The sequence below is a fragment of the Adiantum capillus-veneris genome, chromosome 2, assembly GCF_014529385.1.
Source record: "Adiantum capillus-veneris isolate H3 chromosome 2, ASM1452938v2, whole genome shotgun sequence".
In the NCBI taxonomy this organism is placed as follows: domain Eukaryota; kingdom Viridiplantae; phylum Streptophyta; class Polypodiopsida; order Polypodiales; family Pteridaceae; genus Adiantum; species Adiantum capillus-veneris.
Genome location: NC_140932.1, coordinates 116,803,729 through 116,815,204, shown reverse-complemented (window position 1 = coordinate 116,815,204; position 11,476 = coordinate 116,803,729).

Sequence of the window (11,476 nt, the reverse complement as noted above, 5' to 3'; positions counted from 1 at the left end):
TCTCAACCATGATATGCATGAACTGCCGAGCATAAAACAAAAACCACTTGTGGATACTCGCGTGTCAAAAGAACCAGCCCAATCTGAGTCCAAAAAAGCATGTAAATTTGGCAGCAATGATCTCCACTTGGGATAAACCAACCCAAGATGTAACGTGCCACTCAAGTAGAAAAAGATCCGCAACTTGCCAATGCTTAGGCTCTGGGCTATGCATAAATCTATTGACTTGTGAGACTGCAAACTGAATAACCAATCTCATGTTACACACATAAATGAGGCATCCAACAACAGTAAGAGTGACATCGGCAGGATCATCAACATCATGAATCAATTTCAAACATGTGTCCATGGGAGTGGTAATAGGTTTGCAAGCCTCAATTCCAAACGTACATAGCAATGTATCTATATAACGTGTCTGACACGAGGAAATACCACCATCACATTGCTTAAACTGTATGCCCAAGTAATGATGCAACAGTCCCAAATTTTTAAGTTTGAAAGTAGCATTCAAATCAACCTTAAATTGAGCAATATGTGCCTAATTGGCCCCAGTGATTAGAAAATCATCCACATATAGAACAACAATGAGAAGTACATCACCCTCACACTTCACATACAAAGTGCTTTCTATTGAATTGTTACAAAAGCCTCATTTGACTAAATGAGTGTTAGATTTCTCATACCAAGCACAAGGAGGCTGCTTTAACCCATACAAAGTTTTCTTACATTTGCACACTTTATCCTCTTGTCCTTTCTTGACAAAACCATAAGGCTTTGTTACATAAACTTCCTCAAATATGTCACTATTCAAGAAAGTAGTAACAATGTTTGATTGATTTACATACCAACCAAAATTAGATGCCAATGCAAGTAGAAAACACACAATAGTCATACAACAAGTGGGAGCAAAAGTCTCTTCATAATCTAACCCTTTGCAATAAGTCGAGCCTTATAGCAATCAATCTCACCATCCAACTTGCATTTCAACTTGTAAACCCACTTCATACCAATGGCCTTTTTAGACAAGTACATAAAGTCCATGTGTCATTTTCTATAAGTGCATCATATTCAGATTGCATGGCAACTATCCAATTTTTTGAATTTTGTGCTTCATCAAAAGACAGAGGTTCCTCACCTAGCATCACATAAGCTAGATACAACCAAAGCATAACAGTCTCATGCATAAGATGCATGGTGAGAACTTGAACAAGTACGACTAGGCAAAGTGCATCCAATTTACTATCACGCAAAGTATGCACCAACCATTTTGGCATACCTCTAGCCTGCTCATTCTCATCCCTTTCCTCATCAAGTACATCATGTGCATCTAAATTAGTAATAGGTTGATCTGTAACATTATCTGAAACCCTCGTAGACTATACATTTTTCTCATTTGAATTTACATTTGAAATTCCACCACTAAAAGGAGGCAACAAACTATCATAAATGTCCTATGAGCTTACATTATTGTCTTCAATACATGACAACAAGGGCTGAATAGAATCTTCCACAAAGACAACATCCCATGAAACCAAGATACACTTTTTTGTGGATGGTACAACCTGTAAAATTTTCTTTCAGCACTATAGCCAACAAAAATACATTTGATAGCCTTATCATCCAATTTTTTGCACTGCATTTGTGGCACCAAAGCATATGCCGGACAACCAAAAACACGGATGTGGTCAATAGAAGGCTTTCTATTATGCCATGCTTCTTAAGGATCCATAGATTGCAAAGCTTTTTTAGGACACCTGTTAAGTACATAAGTGGCACACATGATGGCCTCAAGCCAAAACAAATGCAGCAAAGCTTGACTTTTGACCATACATTGTGCCATTTTCATAAGTGACATGTTTTTTTCTCAGCAACACCATTTTGTTGATGCATATACGGCACTGTACATTGGTGTTTTATTCCATGACTAACCAAAAAAGCATTAAATTCATAAGACATATACTCCCCCCGTCGATCTAAATGGAGGGTGCCCATAGTACATTTTGAGACATCTTCAGCCAGAGCAAAAAATTGTTTGAAGCACATGAACACTTTGGACTTCACTTCAAGCGGATATACCCATGCATGCTTGGAGTAATCATCAATGAAAGTCGCGAAGTAAATGGTATTTGTGCAAGGACGGAGTTTGCATGGGCCCACAAACATCACTATGCATAAGCTACAACTTGCATGTGGCCCTAACTAAACCATCCTTTATAAACTTCAAACAATGCATCTTATCCAAAATGAAGCCTTCACAAACATGTTTGACAGGTGTTGCAAGAGGTGGCAAGGAATCAACCATATCATATTTTTGCAAACACATCAAATTGGAAAAATTCAGATGCCCAAAACATGCATGCCAAAGTTTTGCATCTGAATAGCCTTTGAATTCACAACAACATTTGCAAAATTTTGCCCACACTTTTCATACAAAGTTAGCTTATACAACCCACAACATAAAATTCCAGATGCAACAAATTCATCACCGAAACTGAGATCATGTACTGTACATCTATCATCCACAAATTTAACTACAAGACCAAGTCTAGCAAGTACAGATACAAACAAAAGATTCTTCTTGATCCCAGGTACATACAATGCATCAACAAGTGTGAAAGAACTGCCATTTACACCAATAAGCAAAATCTTTCCAACTCCTTGAGAGACCATGTTGGCACAAGTGACAATATTCCCATGAGGACAGACTCAAGAGAGGTAAACAAATCAGGATGTGAGGCAATGTGCTTTGTAGCAGCACTGTCAAAATACCACACATGTGAATTTATAGTAACTGACATGCATGTATCATGGATAACATGATCATAAGTACACTCTACACTAAAATACCACTCTACATCTACATCAGCTTCACAATCTCCTTTCACAGAAGACTCTACAATATCTACACTTGTATTGGACCTTGTAGTTGAACTAACCTCTTTCTTCTTAGCTCTTTTGCCTTCAATTTTGGACACTGCTTGATCAAGTGACCATTAGCTTTACAATAATGACAACGCATCTTCTTTTTGCCCTTATCATTGGAATTCCCAGACATGGATTTCATTAACGTAATCACAATTGTGTGATTACGTCAATAACTCCAGTATTTACACAAGAAAATCACGTGATCACGTTAATTGCTAACGTGAATTTGATTATGACCTGCAAAAACCCATAGAGCCGTTTAGCCCTCCGGGTTTTTTATTTTTCCCTGCAGGATCCAGGCGGGCCCGTCGGTGTCTGAAAATGCCTAGCCGGCCCGTCGTCGGGAAAATAAAAAAGCCCGGTGGGAGTAATTATATATAGTAAATAGTGTGCTAATTGCAGTCCTTTAGCTAGGAAAATCCTTGGGGAGTGTATCTGAGTGCCGGGTATAGTCATCTCCTTGTGGATTGACCTAAGGTTACAGAGTCACAGGTCCTTTTTTGGGCCAAACGTGATTCTTAATTCGGTAACCATTACTAAAATCTTTTAACTCGTTTACCGACATAATGGTACGAAACCAAAACAATTTAACACTTGGAAAGTCATGCTTATTGCAAAGAAGACATTGGTCCAAATGAGAGCTGTAATTGGTTTTAGAAGATGAGCATATGTAAATGACGAGTTGATAGTCAAGGGTCGGATGTTCTGTACTAGTCTATTGGGCATACAAAGATCCTTGAAGTCTTGCATTTTTCACCATCATAGATTTGAATTGATTTACAATGTCACTCCACAATATAAGAGCTATAATCCTTAATTGGGTTATAATAGCTTTTATATATTGAATTGGTTGCATGGGGGGCTACAATCCTTCACTAGGTACAAGTAGTCCTCAATTGAGTGATTATATTGTAATGGAATTGGCCTATTTAACTTGAGAGTAGCGGAAATCAATGAGAGTACTTTTGAAAAATGACTTTGTGAGCATAGCGGGTGAACATAATTGAAGATAGCAACATAATCATAGCAATTAGTTAACTTGGCATGAACAATACTTTTGCAAGAGAGAGAATATAGAGAACATGACAATAGTTGAGGACCGGATTTATGTGGAGCCGGGCCCCCCTCCAATAGGCATTTGTATTATGATTTATCACATTAAGAGAGACTTGTTACAATACAATCTTTGTGTTCCTTGTGACCTAAGTGATGCAATGAAGATGGAAAGCTTCATGCATCACAAGCATAACATAAACTTGAAGAAAGCTTTAACTATCCCAAGCCTCAGTCCCAAAGACCTTAAACACCTTCGAAGGTGGAGAGAGCTAGCAGGGAATGAGGGTAGGGAAGAGGAAGAAGAAACATTTCATAAGAGCTCCTCACTTATCATAACTCTTCTTGCTAGCATACATAATAGCATAATAATGAAGAAGAAGGAGATGGCAAGATTAAGCATTGAAGCATGGCTCTTGGTTGGATTTGCACTCCATAGCCAAGAGTGTTGGTGTAGGCTCTCAACCTCTACTTGCTTGGAGAAGGAGAGGGAGCTCTTGCACTTTGCATAGCACACAATGAGAGTGTTTGTGAGTGTGTGTGGGTGAGTATACCCCCTAAGAAACCCCCTAGCTTGCTTGGGTTGACCCCCCATTGTAGCTCATGCTTGAAGCTCATTAGACCCCTCCATGCCTAGCCAATCACAAGCAGGAGGCATTACAAGCAGTAAGGGTAGCCTTGGGACAAGTGTCCCCCTTTCCCCTTTCAGAGAGAGGACTTGATAAATGCAAAATCAATTAATTAAATCTCCTAAATTATCATTGGACCCCTTGGGTGGCCAACCAATAGGCTTCAGGCACACCATGAGGGCAACATGAGGAGGAACTTGACAAGTGTCCCTTTTGCTTTCTTTGTACCATGCATGCCTTGTGTGAGTGCATCCCCCCCCATGTGGGGCTCGCCCCCTCCTTGTAGGGATTGAATATTTGAATTTTTGACACCTCAAGCCCCTCATGCATAGGCCCAGTTCCCACCACAAGCTTGGCCCTTAAGCACTTTAAGCTTGGGCTCAGTTCTCACCTCAAGTACAACCCTAGCATGTCAAGCATCTCAATCATCAAGCACCTCAAGCATCTCAAGTACCTCAATCATCAAGCACCTCAAGCACCTTAGTCATCAAGCATGACAAACACCTCGAGCTGGGTCGGGTTCCCGCCTCAAGCTCAACCCTAGCTTACCTAAGGTCAAAGGACTTTTACACACATTATTGGAGGTCTTCAATGAAGATAACCCTAAGGTCTTATGCTCCATTGGTTAGCCTTGCTCTTTGATAGACCATGTCTCATTTGGGCCCCTTTTCTATTGGCCCCGTGTTGAGATAGATCTATAAGCACATTTCAATATCTTAACCTTTATTTTCCCACATTGAGTGATCAGTTTAATATGAGAAAATCATTTGGGTTGGTTATATATTGGTTTTTATGACATTACCTCTCTCTTGAAATCATAGTCATCCTCAACTATGATTTAGTCATTAGTCAATCTTACTTAGGAGGTAGAAGAGATAAAGCTTTAGTCATTAGTCAATCTTACTTAGGAGGTAGAGGATCCCTTTTTACCCTATGACATCTTTCCAAGATGGATGACTAATCCATTTGGTGCTTGGGAGACATGGATGCTGCAAGCATGTCTGCTCTATGGTCCATTTCATTCTCCCAAAGTAGAGTGACAAATTTTACTTGGTGTTTGAGACACGTTGTTATCACAAACATGATTCTAAGCATGCATACTATTTAAATTTGTGCACAATTAAAAAGAGGACTAGTCTTATAAGACAAAAACATGAGTCATTTAAAACAAATTTGTACATTTGCTTACTCTAATGTAGCATTGTAAGCATTGACAAGGTTCATTCTATCCTTAAGTTGTATTCCTTGCATCCATCTAGCATCTTCAAAAGGATAATTTTTGAACTTAATAAGATACCTTCGGATAATCTTACCATGTCGTAGTACCTTGTCTTCATGCCGAAGGATAGCTTCGGGTTGTGGCACCTCTTCTTGGTCTTCAACTTTTGGAGGGTCTTCAATAATTGGTTCATTTGGTGGCTCTCCTTTGTAAGGCTTGAGTAGGCTCACATGAAAAGAATTGTGTATGAGCGAGTTGGTAAGCCGTCTCATTGATAGGCTTCAAGATTTGGAAAGGACCATAGTATCTTTTTACTAGCTTAGCATAATACTTTTGATGGCCCGTAGGATTTTTGCCCGTCGTTTGCCTTCATCGAGCCTTAGGAAACTTAAGTAAGACCCAATCATTTTCTTTGAATGTTAAGGCCCTTCTGTGCTTGTCAGTAGTAGCTTTTTGCCTTTGTTGAAAGATGGATATAGCCTCCTTAATCTTTTGAAAAGATTCTTATAGGTACCGGCTATACTCATCGGCAGCAAAGATCTTCCCATGTAATTTGAGTAGCAAGGGACTTTTAGGTCTTCCCTCAATGATCTCAAAATGTGCTTTTCCCGCAGAAGTATGTATAGTATTATTGTAGGCATACTCTACAAGAGGTAAGTACTTTTCCCATTGTGAGCGTTGATCTACTTTGGTAACATAAGTCTTGAGTAGATCGAGTATCGTAAGATTAGCTATTTCACTTTGGCTATCCGTTTGTGGGTGATAGGCCGAAGAGAAATTCAATCTTGTTCCTAGATTTTCAAAGAAACTTTCCAGAAATTACTAGTCATTCTAGGATCTCTATCTGACACAATGGATGTAGATAATCCATGGTGCTTGAAAATCTGAGATATGAAGAGGGTTACCATTTAATGTGCCTTAATAGTCTTTTTGACACGAATAAAATGTGCTTGCTTGCTAAACCTGTCGACTATTTTGTCCATATTCCCGTATTCCCATGGATAGACTTGGGTAATCCAAAGATGAAATCCATGGATATACTCTCCCATGGTGAATTTGGGATAGGCAATGGCTGGAGTAATCCAGGTTGCTTCCCTCTATCATACTTGGTCTTTTGGCATACTACACATTTTGAAACATACTCTTGTATGCCCACTTATACTGTAGGCCAATAGAAGTATGTCTCTACTCCTCGGAGAGTAGGTTGAATACCTCTATGCCTCGCATATGGAGGAGCATGGGATTCATACATAACTTTCTCACGAAGGGAATGTGTAACACATAGCCTATTTCCGTGGAGAAGATAACCATTCTGCAAGGTGAATGGTTCCTCTTTCTTCCCCAAAGCAAGGGATGACATTATGTCTCTAAAGTCAGGGTCAATAGCATACTCATCTATCATAGAAGATGGATCATTGTGAGTAGCTATAGACACCGCATTAACTTTTGGTCATCGCGAAAGTGCATCGGCCACTTGATTGTGCTTACCAGCAACGTGAGCAATATGAAAATTAATTTGCGAAAGAAAATTTGCCCACTTCATTTGTTTGTTGAAAAGCTTGGTTTTTTGTGTCATGAAATACTTGAGACTTTGGTGATCGGTTCGTAGAATGAATGGAGTCCCCAATAAGTAGTGCTTCCATGTGTTTAGGGCATGTAGAACGGCTAAAATCTCTTTCTCATAAATGCCCAAGACTCGTTCATCATTATTGAGCCTTCGGCTCTCATATGCTATGGAATGCCCTTCTTGAAGCAAAATTGCTCCAAGGCAATCACCACAAGCATCACATTGGACCTCAAATGGCTTTGAGAAATCCGGAAGTACGAGGACTGGTTGGGAAGTAAGCTTCTCTTTGAGCTTATCAAAAGCATTTTTCTCCTTAGCAGTCCATACATACTTAACGTTCTTCTTAGTTAAGTCGTGTAGTGGTCCTGCTACTTGAGATAATTTTGCTATGAAGCGTCTATAGTATGCACACATACCAATAAAGCTTCTTAGCTCATGTAGATTCCTTGGGTTAGGCCATGCTTTTATTACCTCTAACTTTGATGGATCCATACGGATACCATCTTGAGAGATAATATGACCTAAGTATCGAATCTCTTGAAGGAAAAATTCACTTTTCTTTTGGTTGAGAAAAAGCTTATTCTCCCTCAATGCTTGAAAAATCACTTGGAGATGTTATTTATGTTCCTCCAAAAACTTGGAGTAGATGATGATATCATCAAAGAACACTCCAGTAAATTTATGATAAGGTCTAAAATTTTTCTCCATTAGACGATTGAACATAGCTGGTGCATTAGTCAAGCCAAAAGGCATGACTAGTATTCATAAAGACCAAACGTTGTGCGAAACATGATCTTTAGGATATGTTCATCCACTATCCTTATTTGATGATAGCCACTCTTAAGGTCAATCCTACTAAAGTAGGTAGATCCTTGTAGCTTATCAAATAGGTCTTCTACCCGAGGCACGGGAAATCTGTTTTTGATAGTGGTATGGTTTAGTGCTCGATAGTCCACACACATACGGTATGTACCATTTTTCTTTTGCAGTAAAAGGATTGGAGGACAAAAGGGAGAGGGAAGGAGTACGAGCAGAAGTGCGAGAAGAAGAGCACGACGATATGGTGAACTCGCTCTACTGTAATGTGTAGAGCATAGTGAGTTCTTATTAGGTTTTAACAAAAGAATATGTGTACATACCTGGCGGCCCGCCCACTTACCTGGGCGACCACATTGGGCTTTATACCCCAAAAACCTCCCACTTAAAGTCCAATGTGGTACTTTAAGTGTGAGAGAAGATACTATACAAGCTAATATACAAGAGACGTAGAGAAGTGATGTACTACCCTACACCTAACTGCTTGCGAAAATGCGCAAAGCTCTCTGAGGGAAGTCCTTTTGTAAGTAGATCAGCAGTATTTTCTGTGGTGTGAACTTTGACAAGCTGAAGTTGCTTATCCTCAAGAATTTCCCTGATGAAATGATACTTCACATCCACATGCTTTGTCTTTGAGTGATAAACTGGATTGCGAGCCAATTGTATAGCACTTTGACTATCATAATATAACACATGCATCTCTTCTTTGATTCCCAAATTTGTTACTAGTCGATTAAGCCAAATTGATTCTTTGCATGCCTCTGATGCTGCAACATATTCAGCCTCTGTAGTAGACTAAGTAACACAATCTTGTAATCTAGAACGCCATGATACTGCTCCACCAGCCAATGTAAAGACATACCCTGACGTAGACCTTCGGTTGTCCAAGTCACCTGCATAATCTGAGTCTGTAAAACCCTTTACACTTAGCTCCTGACTCCCATAGCATATACGCATACTCTTTGTAGCTTTCATGTATCTCAATATTCCTTTCACTGCCTCCCAATGTTTCTTGCCTGGGTTTGACATGTATCGACTTACTACTCCCATTGCAAATGCAATGTCTGGGCGAGTAGCAATCATTGTGTACATCAAACTACCCACTACAGACGCATATGGAATCTTATCCATTTCAGCCTGTTCTTCCTCAGACACATGACAATCTTGTTTGCTAAGTTTCACATATGGTGGCAATGGAACAATCAATGCCTTTCCCTTTGCCATATTGAAACGTTGCAAAACCTTGTCAATATACTTTGTTTGAGATAACCAAATCAACGTCTTTGATCTGTCTCTCTCAATGCGCATACCAAGTATATGACTTGCCTCACCCATGTCTTTCATGTCAAACGATTTTGCCATCTTTGACTTCAAAGCTGAAATTTCTTCCAAGTGCTTGCCAGCAATCAACATGTCATCCACATACAAAATAAGGATCAGCCAACTGCCATCCTTAGCCTTCTTTGTATATCGACAGTGATCGAACTCACTACGTTTGTAGCCTTGAAAAAGCATAAACTTGTGGAACTTACGGTACCATGCCCTCGGTGATTGTTTTAAGCCATAGAGACTCTTTAACAACTGGCATACCAAATCTTCCTTGCCTTTCTCAACAAACCCTTCTGGCTGCTGCATGTAAATTTCCACATCTAAATCACCATGCAAGAACACTATCTTGACATCCATTTGGTGCAACACCAAATCTAATATGGCAACCAATGCAAGAAAGCATCTCAATGCAGTCATCTTGACCACCGGAGAGAAGACTTCATCAAATTCAATGCCTTGTTCTTGCTTAAAGCCTATGGCAACAAGCCTTGCTTTGTACTTTGGCTGACTATCATGAGCGGTGATCTTATACCTGTAAACCCATTTACAAGGTAGAGCCTTTTTGCCCTGTGGTAATTTAACTAGCTTCCATGTCTGGTTTTTATGCAGAGCTGTCATCTCTGATTGCATGGCCAATTGCCAATTCCCGGAGTCCTTCATTTGCACTGCTTCCTTGTAACATGAAGGCTCATTGCAATCAGTCAACATGACATAGTTCATAGATGGAACAAACCTATCAGGAGGTCGCGTGATACGTCCAGATCTACGCAAAATAGGTGGCTCAGGATCAGCCACAACCTATGGTTCCACTCTATCTTGTCCTTGCTCCTCTTGAGCCCTGACATTTTGTCTTGCACGTACAGGTCCATCTTCTTGGAAGACAACTCTTCTAATCTCCTCAACCCTCTCTGGTTTAGAATGATATTTGGCTTCATTAAAGTGAACATCATTGCTGCGGATAACCTTTCTGGATTCGGGATCCCAAAGTATGTACCCCATCTCACCAGAATTACCATATCCTAGAAAGATGCACTTTCTACTCTTTGGCTCAAGTTTGTTCCTAAATTCCTTTAGAACATGAGTATATGCCTCACAGCCAAAGACTCTAAGATGCTTGTATGAGGGCATTTTGCCTGACCATACCATCTCTGCCCCACTGAATCCTTCTGCAAAACCTTGCTAGGAGATCTATTTATAAGATGAACAGCTATTGATACAGCTTTAGCCCAAAACCCATTTGGCAGTTGTGCATTAGACAACATACTTCTGACCTTCTCTTGTATGGTCCTATTCATCCTCTCAGCAACACCATTTTGAGGAGGATTGTAAGGAGCAGTAAGTTCACGTTTTATACCTTTTGACTCACAAAAGTCTTGAAAGGCCTTTGAAACATACTCTCCACCATTGTCAGTGCATAAGCATTTAAGCTTCTTGCCACTCTGATTCTCCACAAGTGTCACAAACGTTTTGAAAACACTAAACGCTTCATCCTTGTGCTTGAGAAAGTAAACCCATACTTTCCTCGAGTAATCATCTATAAATGTCATAAAGTAAGAAGCTCCCCCTAGAGATAGGTTAGGCATAGGTCCACACAAATCACTATGAACAAGTGCCAACTGTGTATCTCTTCTACTTCTTCTATGCTTATGTGGTTGCTGTGTTTGCTTACCATACAGACAATGTTCACAGAATTCAAAATCATTAAATGACAAGCCAGGCAAATAACCAGAACGAGACAAGATTTCCATTACCTTCTTGGACATATGTCCTAACCGGCTATGCCACAAAGAAACGTTCGGTTGCTCGGTTACATTGATTACATTTTTAGAGACATTTGATACATAAATCATGTAAAGTCCTCCAAACTTTACTCCATGTGCTACTGGCATAGAACCCTTGGATATCTTCCACATGTTCTGTCCAAAAGTGGTGACGTAG